The sequence below is a fragment of the Corapipo altera genome, unplaced genomic scaffold, assembly GCF_003945725.1.
Source record: "Corapipo altera isolate COAL_440 unplaced genomic scaffold, ASM394572v1 93, whole genome shotgun sequence".
Lineage (NCBI taxonomy): Eukaryota > Metazoa > Chordata > Aves > Passeriformes > Pipridae > Corapipo > Corapipo altera.
Genome location: NW_020885000.1, coordinates 707,418 through 719,786, shown reverse-complemented (window position 1 = coordinate 719,786; position 12,369 = coordinate 707,418). Strand labels below are relative to the sequence as shown.

General features: G+C 52.9%; 1 protein-coding gene and 1 long non-coding RNA gene across 2 annotated transcripts in view; both read right to left on the bottom strand.

Annotated features, from left to right (window-relative positions):
* Positions 1-6,124: 6,124 nt before the first annotated feature.
* Positions 6,125-7,948, bottom strand: LOC113958623. Its single transcript, XR_003531566.1, has 3 exons — positions 7,839-7,948; positions 7,147-7,488; positions 6,125-6,334 (listed from the first exon to the last, which is right to left on the bottom strand). It is a non-coding gene; the product is annotated as an uncharacterized LOC113958623 (long non-coding RNA).
* A 1,476-nt stretch (positions 7,949-9,424) lies between these two features.
* The window catches only part of NRARP (NOTCH regulated ankyrin repeat protein), a 3,580-nt gene continuing 635 nt past the window's right edge, over positions 9,425-12,369 (bottom strand). Inside the window, exon 1 of the mRNA XM_027667023.1 lies at positions 9,425-12,369. This exon is cut by the window's right edge and continues 635 nt beyond it. The gene's annotated coding sequence lies outside the window, so the exon portion shown is untranslated.

Here is a 12,369-nt window from a genome sequence, read left to right as displayed (position 1 = left end):
GTGGCCCAGGCACTTGTGTCCTCTCTCAGCATGTCCCCTGGCACTCACCACCCCTCAGAGCCAGAGGGAAGCTGCCGACCTGCTGCTGCAGCACTGCTGGGCTGCTGAGGGGTGGCAATGGCCCATGGTGGCCTGTGCCTTAAGACTGGTGCTCAGCCACATCTGGCTGCATGGGTCAGCAGGAGGGATGGATGGTAGAGTGGGAGGGCAGCTTGGGTAGCTGTTCACCAGAGCCCTGAGGCTGCACAGGTGTTCTCCTGGACATTCCTGGGGATGGCTGCATGGGCGCAGAGGTGGAACCATCCACCTGACTGGGGTGGCACTTGGAGTAGCATCTCAAAGGGGAGGTGGCACAGCTCTATGTTCATCTGGGAGGTGTGTTTGCACCCTTGGGTTGGGTGTCAATGTGACACTGGTGCCCCATGTGGGTGCGTGTGCTCTGAGCTGCCTGATCGCTCTGTCTCCAGCCAGAAGCATCACCCAGGCACCTCGGTGCCCAGAGATGTGGGGACACCTGTCCATCTACCCACACGTGTCTGTCTGCACAGCTCCTTCCTCTGCCTGGCCGCCTGCTCTGGGGCTACCCCCTCCACCCCAACACGCCGGGAACTCTTCCCATGCGTGCCGGGGGCCGATGCCACCGTGTTCCCATCGCAGTGCTCTCCCCGTCCCCGAGCCGCCCGCTGCTCGGGCTGCCCAGCCGTACAGATGGCTCCTCTGCCGCACCGGGTCGCAGCCTCCACCCTCACATGCGGCTGCTTTTTGTGTCCCTTCTCGCTGCATGTCGCGCTCTACCCCGTCCCTCCCGCCCCTCCGCCGCCCGCGCCCCCCGGCGCAGCCCCCACCGGAGCCAGCCACACACACAAGTGAACTTTTCTGCGTTTTCCAGCAATTAAAAAGAATAAAGCAACAGTTGTCTCCAGGCAGGGCATGGATCCTGGTGACCCTGATTTTCTGTGTGGCTGGGCAGGGTGAATGGGGCTATTGAGATCCCGATGACTGGCATCTCCACTCCAGGATTGTCTCCCCTTCCAAGTCCCCCTCCCCTCACTCTACTCCTCCCTACCCTCCTCCTCGCTTTTAATTTCCTTCCTGCAGAGAGCTGCTCATCTCCTTCCCATTGGCCAAAGGCCTGAAAGGGAATGGAGGAGACAAGGGAAGGATTAAAGACGCTCTGCTTAGGAGCAGGCAGCCTGAATACAAGATGCACCGGCTGGGAAAGAATGGGGGCTTAGTGGGGCACCAGATCAGACCCGCCTCCGCCTCATTCAGCCCGACCTGCATTCCTGCATTGCTAAGCAGAGACCTTTCTCCCCGGCCAACCCCTCGAAGGGATGCCCCGGACCTCTGTCTCACCTGCTGCTGCAGGTAGACCTGCCCAGGATGGTCCCACTACACTGCAGCCCCTCAGGATGCAGCCACAATGGAGGACAGCAGCGCTACGGTGCTTGCAGGTCCCCTGGGTCAGCCTGTCCAGTCCAGGACACGATGCCCCCAGCCAGCCCCACGAGGATGAGGAGGCAGCTGGAGCATTCCTTGGACCAATCTGGGAGCGATGTGGGGCTTTTTGTGTTCCCAGCCCTCAACCCAGCAGAGCTATGGGCCTCATCCTGCAGGGTTGGAGGTGTCAGAACTCAGAGGAGGCTGGAGCCTGCAGCGGGGTTGGACCTGTGAGCCCCAGGAAAGGGCTGGGGCACATCCAGCCACCGCCTTGGTGGCAGGAGTGGTGGTGCTCCACTGCTTATTAATCATGTCATCTCACAGAAGACCCCTCAAAAATCCACAGTGTTCTCTGCCCTTCTCAGCACCTCCTTGGGCCACGCAGTTCGGGGTGCAGACGGGGCTTGGTGCCTCGCATTCCTTCCTCCCACTGACCCCTCCACCCTTGGTCATGCTGGGAATGAGGAGTCCCCAAGGGCAGTGATGGGCAATGGCCATCTATCACTGACCCATGAGGAGACCCCTGGGGAGTAACACAGGAGCAGGACTTGTCATTGGCAGCATCTGGCTCTTGCCATGTCTTTCCATGCCAGGTCAACTGTCCACATCTCACCTCAGGTGAAGGGGCAGGTAGAAGTGAGTGCCCTGGTCAGTCCAGTGCAGGATGGGTGCCCAATGTCTGCCCAAGGGCACTCCCTTGCCAGGGTAAGATCCCTCCACAGAAACTGGAGCAGCACAACCCGCTCGCTGTTACTGGCATGCTGGGTCAATCTGTAGTGTTTGCACACACAAGTTCCTCACTGTAGGGACCTTCTCCATGAATTGGGAATCTGAGGCTGAGACTGGTTTCCTTCACAGGAAAGGGAGAGGTTGTTCTCACAAGCCTCTCTGGGTTCCTGCTGACATTCACTCCAGAGAGCTGATTTCTGTGGTGGAGCTGGGAAAGGTCCCAGAGTGAACAACACTCTCACCAGTCTGAGGAGCAGGTGGTCTGCAGTGGGGAGCGAGGATGGGGTAGATCAGCTGATCCTACAGCCCTGAAGCATCAGTTGTGAAGGCACCCCAGGAACCCCACACTGTGAGGGAGGCATGGATCCCATGCAGGGACACACTCAGGGTCACTGCACATGCAGCTGTGGGGTCCTGCACTGCAGGGACAGGGGTCTGATCTCCTGTATCCCATGTCCCATGTAGTGCTTAATGTCATTTTAGGTTTTCTGAGTTTTCCGACCTCTCCCCATTTTCTGATCTAGATCTCTTGCTGACCTGGTCCCTCATGCACCCCAAAGCTGTGCAGCACCTGTAGTGGTCAGGATGGAGCCCTGGTGATCACGTGAACATGAATGCAGGAGCCCAGGGTGGGATATGGCTGAGCACATGGACGTGGCCTGTCAGGCAACCTGGATCACCTTCCAGACTCTTCATTTTACTGGTCCAGAGGAGGATTCAGGCACCAAAAGACAGTACCATGTGCCAGCTGAGATGCTTCAGTGCATCCAGGACATCTGGAATGGCCTCCAGACCCTGGAGCAGAGGCCAGGCAAGACATGCCAGGACAACTCAAGCAGCAAAAGGAGCTTAGGTGTAAGTGCAGCCATCCCTCCCCTGCTTCCACAGTGGAACCCAGAGGACACCTTAGATGGACACCCCAGGATCAGAGCTGAATCCCACCCCACTGACCAAGCTGTGCAGGCAGGGTCCCAGGAACTGCTGCTCCTGAGCACCATATGTGACCATCACAGTCTCCATGGTCCAGCTGTCATCACTCAGACAGCTTCAATTCTTACATGCTAAAAGCCATGATTTTAAAACATTTTTCGGCATCTGGTACTAAAAGCCCCATCTCCAGGAGTCCTGTGATTCCAGCAGAAATTTGGTCGAGAGAAGAACATGGAATCCTTCCTGCAGGTAGCCTCTATTTCCATCCCAGAAGGCAGAAGAAGAAAATGCCTCCCAGTTTTTCCTCCAGAGAAGAGTCCCATCCTTTTGGGTATCCCACCACCAGCCTCAGAAGTCAACATGGAACCCACTGCGTGTCCACCTCCATCCCTGCCTCCTTGTCTCAGGGAACGAGATCTGAGGTCTTTGCACCAAAAAGCTACTCCGACGTTAGGGCAAAATAGACAAAATGCGTAGAAAAGTTTGGCATGAGGGACCTCTCTTAGGGGACTAAGGCAACCCACCATGCTGGACAGGCACCAGCCGTGATGAGGCAGCGATGGCAGTGACCCTCAGCTGTGTCTGGCCCTGCAGAAGCACTGTCCCTCCTCACCCTTCACTGAGACCAAGAGACCTGCCTTTGGGTTTTGCCCTGGGGAAATCTTCAAATGTGGGTGTCCCCGTTGCCCTGCCATTGCCATAGCACTCCCCAGCATGGTCGAAGGGCAGGAAATATAGGGGGTCCCCACCTTGCTGCACTCCCAGACTCCCATGCAGCCCCCAGCAGCTGCCCATGCTGCCTGCAGGAACCAGGGGTTCCATCCCAGTAGAGAAGCCCAGGGGTCCCGTGTGGGGAAGAAACCTGGAACTCAGGGGAAAGGCAACCACTCTGTCTGTGCAATGCCAGGGGCTTTTGTCCTCCCTCCACCGAGCCGAGGGTCCGGAGCTGCGCGATTCCCAGTCCGGCAGGGATGGAGAGCCCTTCCCTCCGCCCAGCCGCGATGGAGAGGGACCGGGGCTTTCTCTTTAATGCAATGCTATGAATACTCAGGCTCTTTCTGCTCGCTGTTTAATGGATTTGAATGTGAAAAGGTGGTGGAATTGGAAAGAAGGGAAGAGAGGGGGGAGGTCAGGCCTCTTTGTTTGGGGATGCTGCTCCAGCCTTGGATTTATTTAGCATTTGGAGGGCTCTGGGGTCTTTCTCTCCTCCCCAGCCCTCCAAAGGCTCGATCCCTTTTCTGCCTCATGCTTATTAGCATAGCAGCTGCTTGGGAGAGGGGCTAGGCAGGAGAAAAGGATTGAGGCGTCCAGGAAATGAATAGGAGGGGGGAAAAAAAATAGCTTACAAGGATAGAGCCTTTGAATGAGGGGGAGCAGTGAGTGGAAAATGGGACGGAGGCGGCTCAGAGTTGTCACCGTAGCTGTGAATGTGAGCAGGGTGAAATGTGGGCACCCGGTGGGGATAGGCTCCCTGTCCAGGCGCTGTGCTGGGGGTCAAGGGCCTGATCCTGGCACTGTGCAGTGAGGCAAAACTGAATGGCTGGAGGGATGGTGGACTGGAGGATGGCTGGGACAACTGTTTGAATTGGAAACTTCTCATTCAGCCTGAATTCAAGAGTGTTCTGTGGTGGGGACCAGTCCCTGAGGGCAGGCCAAAGAGAACAGCACATCCAGCAGCACTGTCACACGATGGCAGAGTCCTGCACACGCCTGGCCAGAGGGGACACGGACAGAGGGACATGGGCTGGCCAACACCTGGTAGTTATGCTGTGATGCTTTCGTGGGGCAATTGAGGCTGAGCCTTCACATGGGACCCTCAACCCTGGGACTGATGGTTTGTGCTCTGAAACATGACTGCACAACAAGCAGATCCTGGCTCTGAATGAATTCTGCAGCCAAGGAGAGCCTCTGCCTGGAAGTGGCAACTCTGCAGCTTCCTCTCACCCCAAGAGTGCACTGGAACTTCAGTTCTCGTCTTCTCAGCTGAAAAATTCCTTCGTACCCGTGTCCAGTCCTCAGCAATGTTCTCAAACATGATGCAGTTGCACAGACAGACTCCAAATGAGCCCAACCACCTCTCAGTTTTCCTGCTCTGGACAAGACCTCTGCACACACACCCCAGTGTGCCTGGGGAGCTCTCACTGTGATGTCTCAGTGTGGTCATCACTCTGCCAGCTGGGGCAGGAGCTGGGTGGCAGCTCCCTGGACTCCTGATTTACCTCAATTACACCTAAAACGCTCAGTCACTCAGTAGCTGGAGGGCTTTCCCAGGAGAAGGTGGAAGAGCTGGAGGTTCCCCTTCCCCTGGTGCCCCATCCCATGCCCAGCCTGCCCCATTGAGAGGAGTCAGGTCTTCCAGCAGCCCAAAACCTTTGGGTAACTGACAGGTGCTGTGACACTTACCAGGATCTCTCTCCGGATGTTTCTATTTGGAGGTCACAGACGGGGGACCGCAACCTCAGCCTTAGGGTGCTGGGGCACTCCCAGTCCCTGCAACAAGAGGGGTGCAGGCTGGCCCAAGGCTGTGGGTACAGGGGGGTGCTGGCTCAGCACCCCTTCCCCCAGCCTGTGCCCATTAGATGTGGAGCACAGGGCAGCCCTGGCCTCACTGCACAGTGCCAGGATCAGGCAAAAATGCCAGAAGAATGTGCTTACACCACCAAACCAGCCAATATTTCTGTGTTAATGGAACAAAAATAGAAAAGCGAAAGAAAAAAAAAAATGAAAAAAAAATCAAGGCTTTGGAGTTCCTAGATTTCTTGGACAGGGTTTCTGTAGAGGTGAACTACAAAGTGGGGTGGCCAAGGGCTGTATGAGGAGCCTGGCACTGGGGCAGCTGTGCCATCCCCTACCCATCCCTCTTGTCATGCCTTTATTCTCCATCCCTCCCAGTCAGCCCTTATCCCCCCATTCTTCCACTCCTCCATGTCCCTAGTGATGCTCCCCTGCCCTTCCCAGACATCCCTTGATCCCTCCAGCCACTCAGCCTTCCATCCCTCCAGACCCAAGCCCCATCCAATGTCCTCCCCAAAACAAGCCAAACCAAGATGTTGCCATGCTTGGCCATTTCCATAGGGTCAGGAAGAAAAACCTGTTAAAATGAAGAAGCCAAAAATTCCACTGCACCTGCAGGTCTGTGCCCCACCTGGAGGGAGATCAGAGGTCACCTCTCCCTGAGGACTCCCAGAGATGGGTGCTTCTGGTGTGGCAGTGCAACACGGCAGCTGAAGAATTTCTGGGAAGAGAAGAAAGATATGTCTGCTTAACACACAATGGAGCAGTGTCATTTTCCTGGGGACTTTTGCTGTACCAAGAAATGGGAGCTGCCTGCAGTCCCTGTGCTGAGACATCCCAGACCTAGGATCATCCCTGGGAGGACACAGCCCTCTGAGCATGGAAGTCTGTAGAGTGAGAGTGGTTTTAGGGCATGGGGGCTGTCACTGAAAACCCCATGCTCACCTCATGGCAGGGTGTGAAGCTCATGTACACCCCAGGAAGAGCCCAAAATGACTCCAAGCTGCAGGAGTAGGCTGGCCAGCTCCAGCCCCAGCCTGGGATGGAGCTGGGGGACAGGACCATGTTCCAGCACCAAACACTGCAGCAGCTTTGGGTCAATAGCAAAACAGGTTGAAACCATGACTCATCCTGTCCTTCACGAGCTGCTGAGGACCCCCAGGGCCACTGACCACCCTCTCCCACCCACCCACCCACCCATCCACCCAGAGAGATGGAGCCCAGAAAGCCTCAAGAAGGGGCAAAAAAAAATGAAGTCTGGAAACGAGGCCAGCCCGGCCAGGCAGTCCAAGCCACCAGCTCTTCCTCAGCACCCAAGAGAAGTTGATTGTGGTCTTTTTCTGTTGAAAAAGGTAACTCTTTGGATCGGCTTGGCTGTGGCATTATAGTCATACAAATGCCCAACAAAGCATCTATTTAAAATGTCCTGAATTTTGATTACAGCCTGTCCCCTCTTGCTCGCCTGCTCACTGTCTTTCTTTCTCATTCATTACTTACTGTGTTAAGCTCCCTGAAATTCAAATAAAATCCCACCTCCTTCCCCACATCCATATGCGAGGGCCGATCCAGCACCACTGGCTGGGCTTGATGGATGAAGGGCAATAGAAGACAAAGCTGTCAAAACTCACCCGGCTGTGTTGACTTCCCATCGCCCCCCCCCGGACGGAGAGGAGTCCGATCCATCTGGTTTGGAGTCAGCAGCACAAACAAAAGCAAAAGACAATGGCAGGAAGCACTTGAAAGTTCAAATTCTTGCTTTAGTTTCTCTTGGAACAACAGCACCTACGTAATGTGGCCGGTGGACAATAATGCACAGCCAGGGACAGGCAAAAATGCCAGAAGAATGTGCTTACACCACCAAACCAGCCAATATTTCTGTGTTATTGGAACAAAAATAGAAAAGTGAAAGAAAAAAAAATGAAAAAAAAAATCAAGGCTTTGGAGTTCCTAGATTTCTTGGACAGGGTTTCTGTAGAGGTGAACTACAAAGTGGGGTGGCCAAGGGCTGTATGAGGAGCCTGGCACTGGGGCAGCTGTGCCCCGAGGGGCTCAGCCTTGGGGGTTGGGGCTGAGCTGTACCCTTGGAATGGCCCTCCTGCCAGGGCCATCACACTTGGGAGCCAGGGAATACAGGGCAGCTTCGGGGGCTTGTCCAAATCACCTGCAAAGGTCTGCCAGACACCCCAGCCCACCCCATCCACTGTGGAGAGAGAGAAACCATGCACAGGAATGCCGTGTTTCCTCAGCAAAACCCATCCTTGGGGTAGTGGCCAGCCTAGCCCAGCTGGCTGGTGCCCTGGGACAAGGTGAAATGCAAGAAGCCCCAGGGCTGAGCCCAGCTCTGTGACAACACAGGCACCAGGATGAGGTTTTGCAGCATTCCAAGCTGCAAAGGGATGAGTCTGGGATGAGCTGCCCCTGCAGGTGCGACCCTGCAGTGCCAGCCCTGGGAACATAGCGGTGGTGGCGGGTTTGGTGGTATGTGCTGGTGGGTCAGCGTCACAATGCTGGGGCAGGAGAGGGGAGAGGTGCCCACCCCACACATCCTCCCCACAGATCAGCAGCTGCCGCAGGACCCCAGGTGAAGGACTCTCAAACCCACCAGTGGTTGTGCCTGAGGGTTTTGGAATCATCATTTTTTTTTCTGCTCAAATCCATCCAGGTCACTCAGTGCCTGTCTTTTCCACACTGAGCTGCTGCCCAGGCAGCTGCATGTTCCCAGGGCACCTGGGGACACCACCTGTGTCTGTCCCAGGCACTGTCCTGTGCTGGCAGCAGATGGCACGGGGGCTTGGCACATCAGAGTGGAGTTTGGCCAACCTGAAAAGGTCATACCAAGCCTTTTATCCCCATTTCTTCCCCACCATGTTCATAGGACACCACTCCTGGAATCCCCAGGAATCTACACTCCAGAACCAAACTGAGCATGGCACAAATTTCCCCAGGATTAGACATTTCCAGGGCTGGCAAAATTATTGATATAGAAGAAGCCTCATCCAACCTCCAGTGCTGCCAGTGAGGGAGGTTTGTCGGCATCCTGCCTTCAAAGCCCTGGCCTCAGGCAGGGCCCCATCGGTGCAGGCATAGGACTACCTCTGCTCTTTCCACTTCCCAGAGCAGCTGGATCCTGCCTGGAAAGCCTCCAGAGGAGCAGGGCTCAGCCTGCTCTGGGCACTGGTCCGCTCTGAGCCACATGAGAGGACAGAGATGCCTCTAGGGATGGAGAGCCCAGGCTGACCCTCACCCTGTGCCCCTTTCCAGGGGGCAACTGAAGCCACCACTGACCCCACCCCCACAGCCTGAGGGTCTGCCTCAACCCCTCGTTTGGGCCCAGGTTGGAATCAAAAAGCTTGGAAAGGTTCACAGGTAGCTGGAGAGTGCTCAGCTGTTGAGGCTGGAGCTGCAGGCCCAAAAATGCACCTCACTGCCACAGTCCCAGGATTGGCTGCTGAGCTCTTCCCTCACTCCCTTGGGACAAGTAGTTTCTTTAGGAATGTCTCAAACACCATGTGCCCATCCAGCATCAGGGTTTGGTCTAAGCCATAACCCCTCCACCACCCTCCAAATGCTGGGGTGGGGCAAACCAGGACACCCCTTGAGCCCAAGGAGCTTCCTCCAGCCTGTGGGAAGGGGTCACATGCTCATACCCCAAATCCATCCCAGCCATCCCCCTCCAGGGATACATTTAACCACAGAATAGCTGCAGGTTTGACACCAAAAGAGAGACCTGGGGACCCAGCCAGACACCCCCCGCCCCAGTAACCACCCAGCATCACCCATAACCACATGGGAAAGAACAAACAGAAAAGTCTTTTTTTATATAAAAAGATCAATGAAAAATTTATTTATAAATTTCGCACTCTGGGGCTACACATCTATATCATACACTCAGGAATATGCTGTACTGTACAGACTTTATCCAGTTAGAAATGATCATATAGTGACCCACATACAGCTTCAATATAAGCCTAAGAATTCTTAACATTAATTAACATAATTAAAAAAGGTATTCGCATCTAAAGAAAAATCTACAGAAAAACTCCTTTCTGGAGCAATCTGTGCATCAGCTTCAATGTCTGCTTATTTCACTGACATTATCAATATATTCTTCTTACAAAAATAATAATAATAATTAAAAAGATGACTGCTGGAAGGCAACCAGTCATGCATGAAAAAGCCTCCCCCACCTGCCTCTTTTTTTTTTTCTTGTACTCCCCGTTTTGGCATGAAGGGTCAGCAGCACGATGAGCCAACAAGGGGGGTGGGGGGACCCTCATTTCAATTTGAATCAGTCTGCATCCCTTTTACTTCTCAGGATCAAGAGAGACCAGGGGTGTGGGGGTTGCATAGAAAATTGAAACTCTAGGGACTAGGAAGGGCAGCAGCTTTTCAGTAAAATACAAAGGGATGTAAAAATACATCAACTCACGATTTCAGAGCAAACCCCCTTCCCCAACGTACAGTTTCCCAAAAATCTCAGCGTGTCTAAAGCTCCAGGAGGCTGGAAAGGAACAATACTTTTCTTAAACAACTCACCCAGCAATTCACACAGGAGATTCACAGTCTTAATAGGTATTTTATAAAAATATAAATATGGGTTACCTCATGTTGTCTTTACAACACTGGACAGAGCTCCCTTTAGACTGGGTTTATAACCAAGATTTCTTTTTAAAAATCCATCTAGAACTTGGCTTTACAATACACTTTTTAATATCATGTCATAAATGTTATGACATTTCATTGTGGCAAATCCATTTATGTAAAAAAAAAAAAATGTGCAACCATCTGGTAACGACGACAAAACCTCACTAGAAAAGGTCTTGTTCCCACCCCATAACTATCGCACAGAAGCACCAGTGGAAGTGCTGGACACCCCCTTCCATGCTCACAGGAAGACTTCGGCCAAGCAGTTCCTTGCAAATTACAGCATTAACAGTAGATGCTTTTGATAGAGCTTTTTATCTCTTTTTCTTCTTTAAATTTGGAGCTTTTGAAATCTCAAATTGTTAAAGTGGAGAAAAAAATCAAAAAACATCAAACAAACAAAAAACCCCAACTGCAGATGAAACCATCAGAGACAAAGCAGAATATTCAGTGCAATGGGAAATAATCATGGCAGACTCTAGTTTTTTTTTTTAGTTTTAAGACTAGGAAAACAAACAAACAAAAAAACCCAACAGACAAAAGGCATATTTCCCAAACCATATTTTTGAAACACTCACCACCAGCTTCAAACAAAATCAGGCTCACAATCTTCACCACAAATATATACAAACATGATAAATAGGTAAGACACAACCCAAATAAACCAGCAGGTAACTATTTTCTTTTCTCTTTTTTAATGGGAATGGTTTGGGTGCAGGGTGTGAGAGAGGAGAGAGCAGGGAGACGGCAGTGATACGGATGGCTTTAGTGCAGACGAGGAGAGGGCTGAAAGACCAGCGGGAGCAAAGAGACTTCTGAAATTTTCCACATTTTCCAAATGGATGGTCTTGTGCCATAGCAATAAAAAAGCAGCATTTGCGATTATACGTGCAGTCACTTCAAAATGCGCCTTCAGGTGGCTCACTCTGCTTCCCCCCTTTCCTTTATAAAGATATATACTGTGGGATATATATCTCCTATAAAAGGCAGGTGAGTGTACATACGTCAAGTGAATCGTTCTGCATTGAGAAGTGTTATCCAAGTTTCACCACAAGAAAAAAATAAAGTTCCCAAACTCTTTTCAGTAGTTTTCCAGCATCTCTGTAGGCAGCAGAGAGCGCTCGCGCCCCTTTTCTGTGCAAAAGCAAATCCTCTGCCTCTAGAGTTTATTTTACTTTTTTTTTTTTTAAGAAAAAAAGAAGTCCAGGATTTGCTAATCCCCCTTTATACACAAAATCAGAAGGACTCAATGTCTTTTCCTGGGATCTCACGTGTGCTAAATGGATTCGTGGAGCAGGTGAGGACACAGACTTTCTTCAGACACCCAAGGAAGAACCAAAGCGGAAAACCCAATGAAAAATCAACCAAAACGAGGAGCAATTGGGGTGAGAAAACCAGGTCTGTCATATTCCAATGGAGTCGCCTCGACAGAAAAAAAAAAATAAATCAGCGGTGGGAAAACACTGGGTGAACCTTGGAGAGGAGGAAGACTTTCCCACTCTTCCTCGCCGGCAAGGGCCGCGGGCGACCGGGAGCCCTCAGCTCATCGACGGGCCATTGCGCCTGGAGCCGCGGCTGGCACGGGAGAGGGGACCCCAGCACCAGAGGGGGACGGCGGAGAGGCTTTTGGGGAGCGTTGAAATGAAATCGTTTCTGAGCCAGAATACTTTAAATGGGAGGGTCGGGAGCGAGGGGAGCGGGGAGAGGGATTAAATATTAGCGAGGAGGGACAGGGGGCGTTAAAGCATCTGCCCAGATGTCAAACTGAAACCGTGAATACTGTGAGTGCAGCCGAGGTAGATGGAGGAAAAAAACCATGTTACAGTAGGAAACAACCCTTGGAAGGAAAACCAAAACAAAACAACAAAAAAACCTTAAAAACGTAAAAGCGATGGCGTGTTCTGCGTGGGGCCCCAAATCTTCGCCAAACCCCCCCCCCCGGGCGGGGGCAGGAGCAGCTCTGACGGCCGGGGGAGCGGGGAGGGACCCCGGCATCGCCAGGGGAGAGCGGGGTGGGGGGGACCAGGCATCACCGAGGGAGCGGTCCCGGCATCACCGAGGGAGCGGTCCCGGCATCACCGAGGGAGCGGTCCCGGCATCACCGAGGGAGCG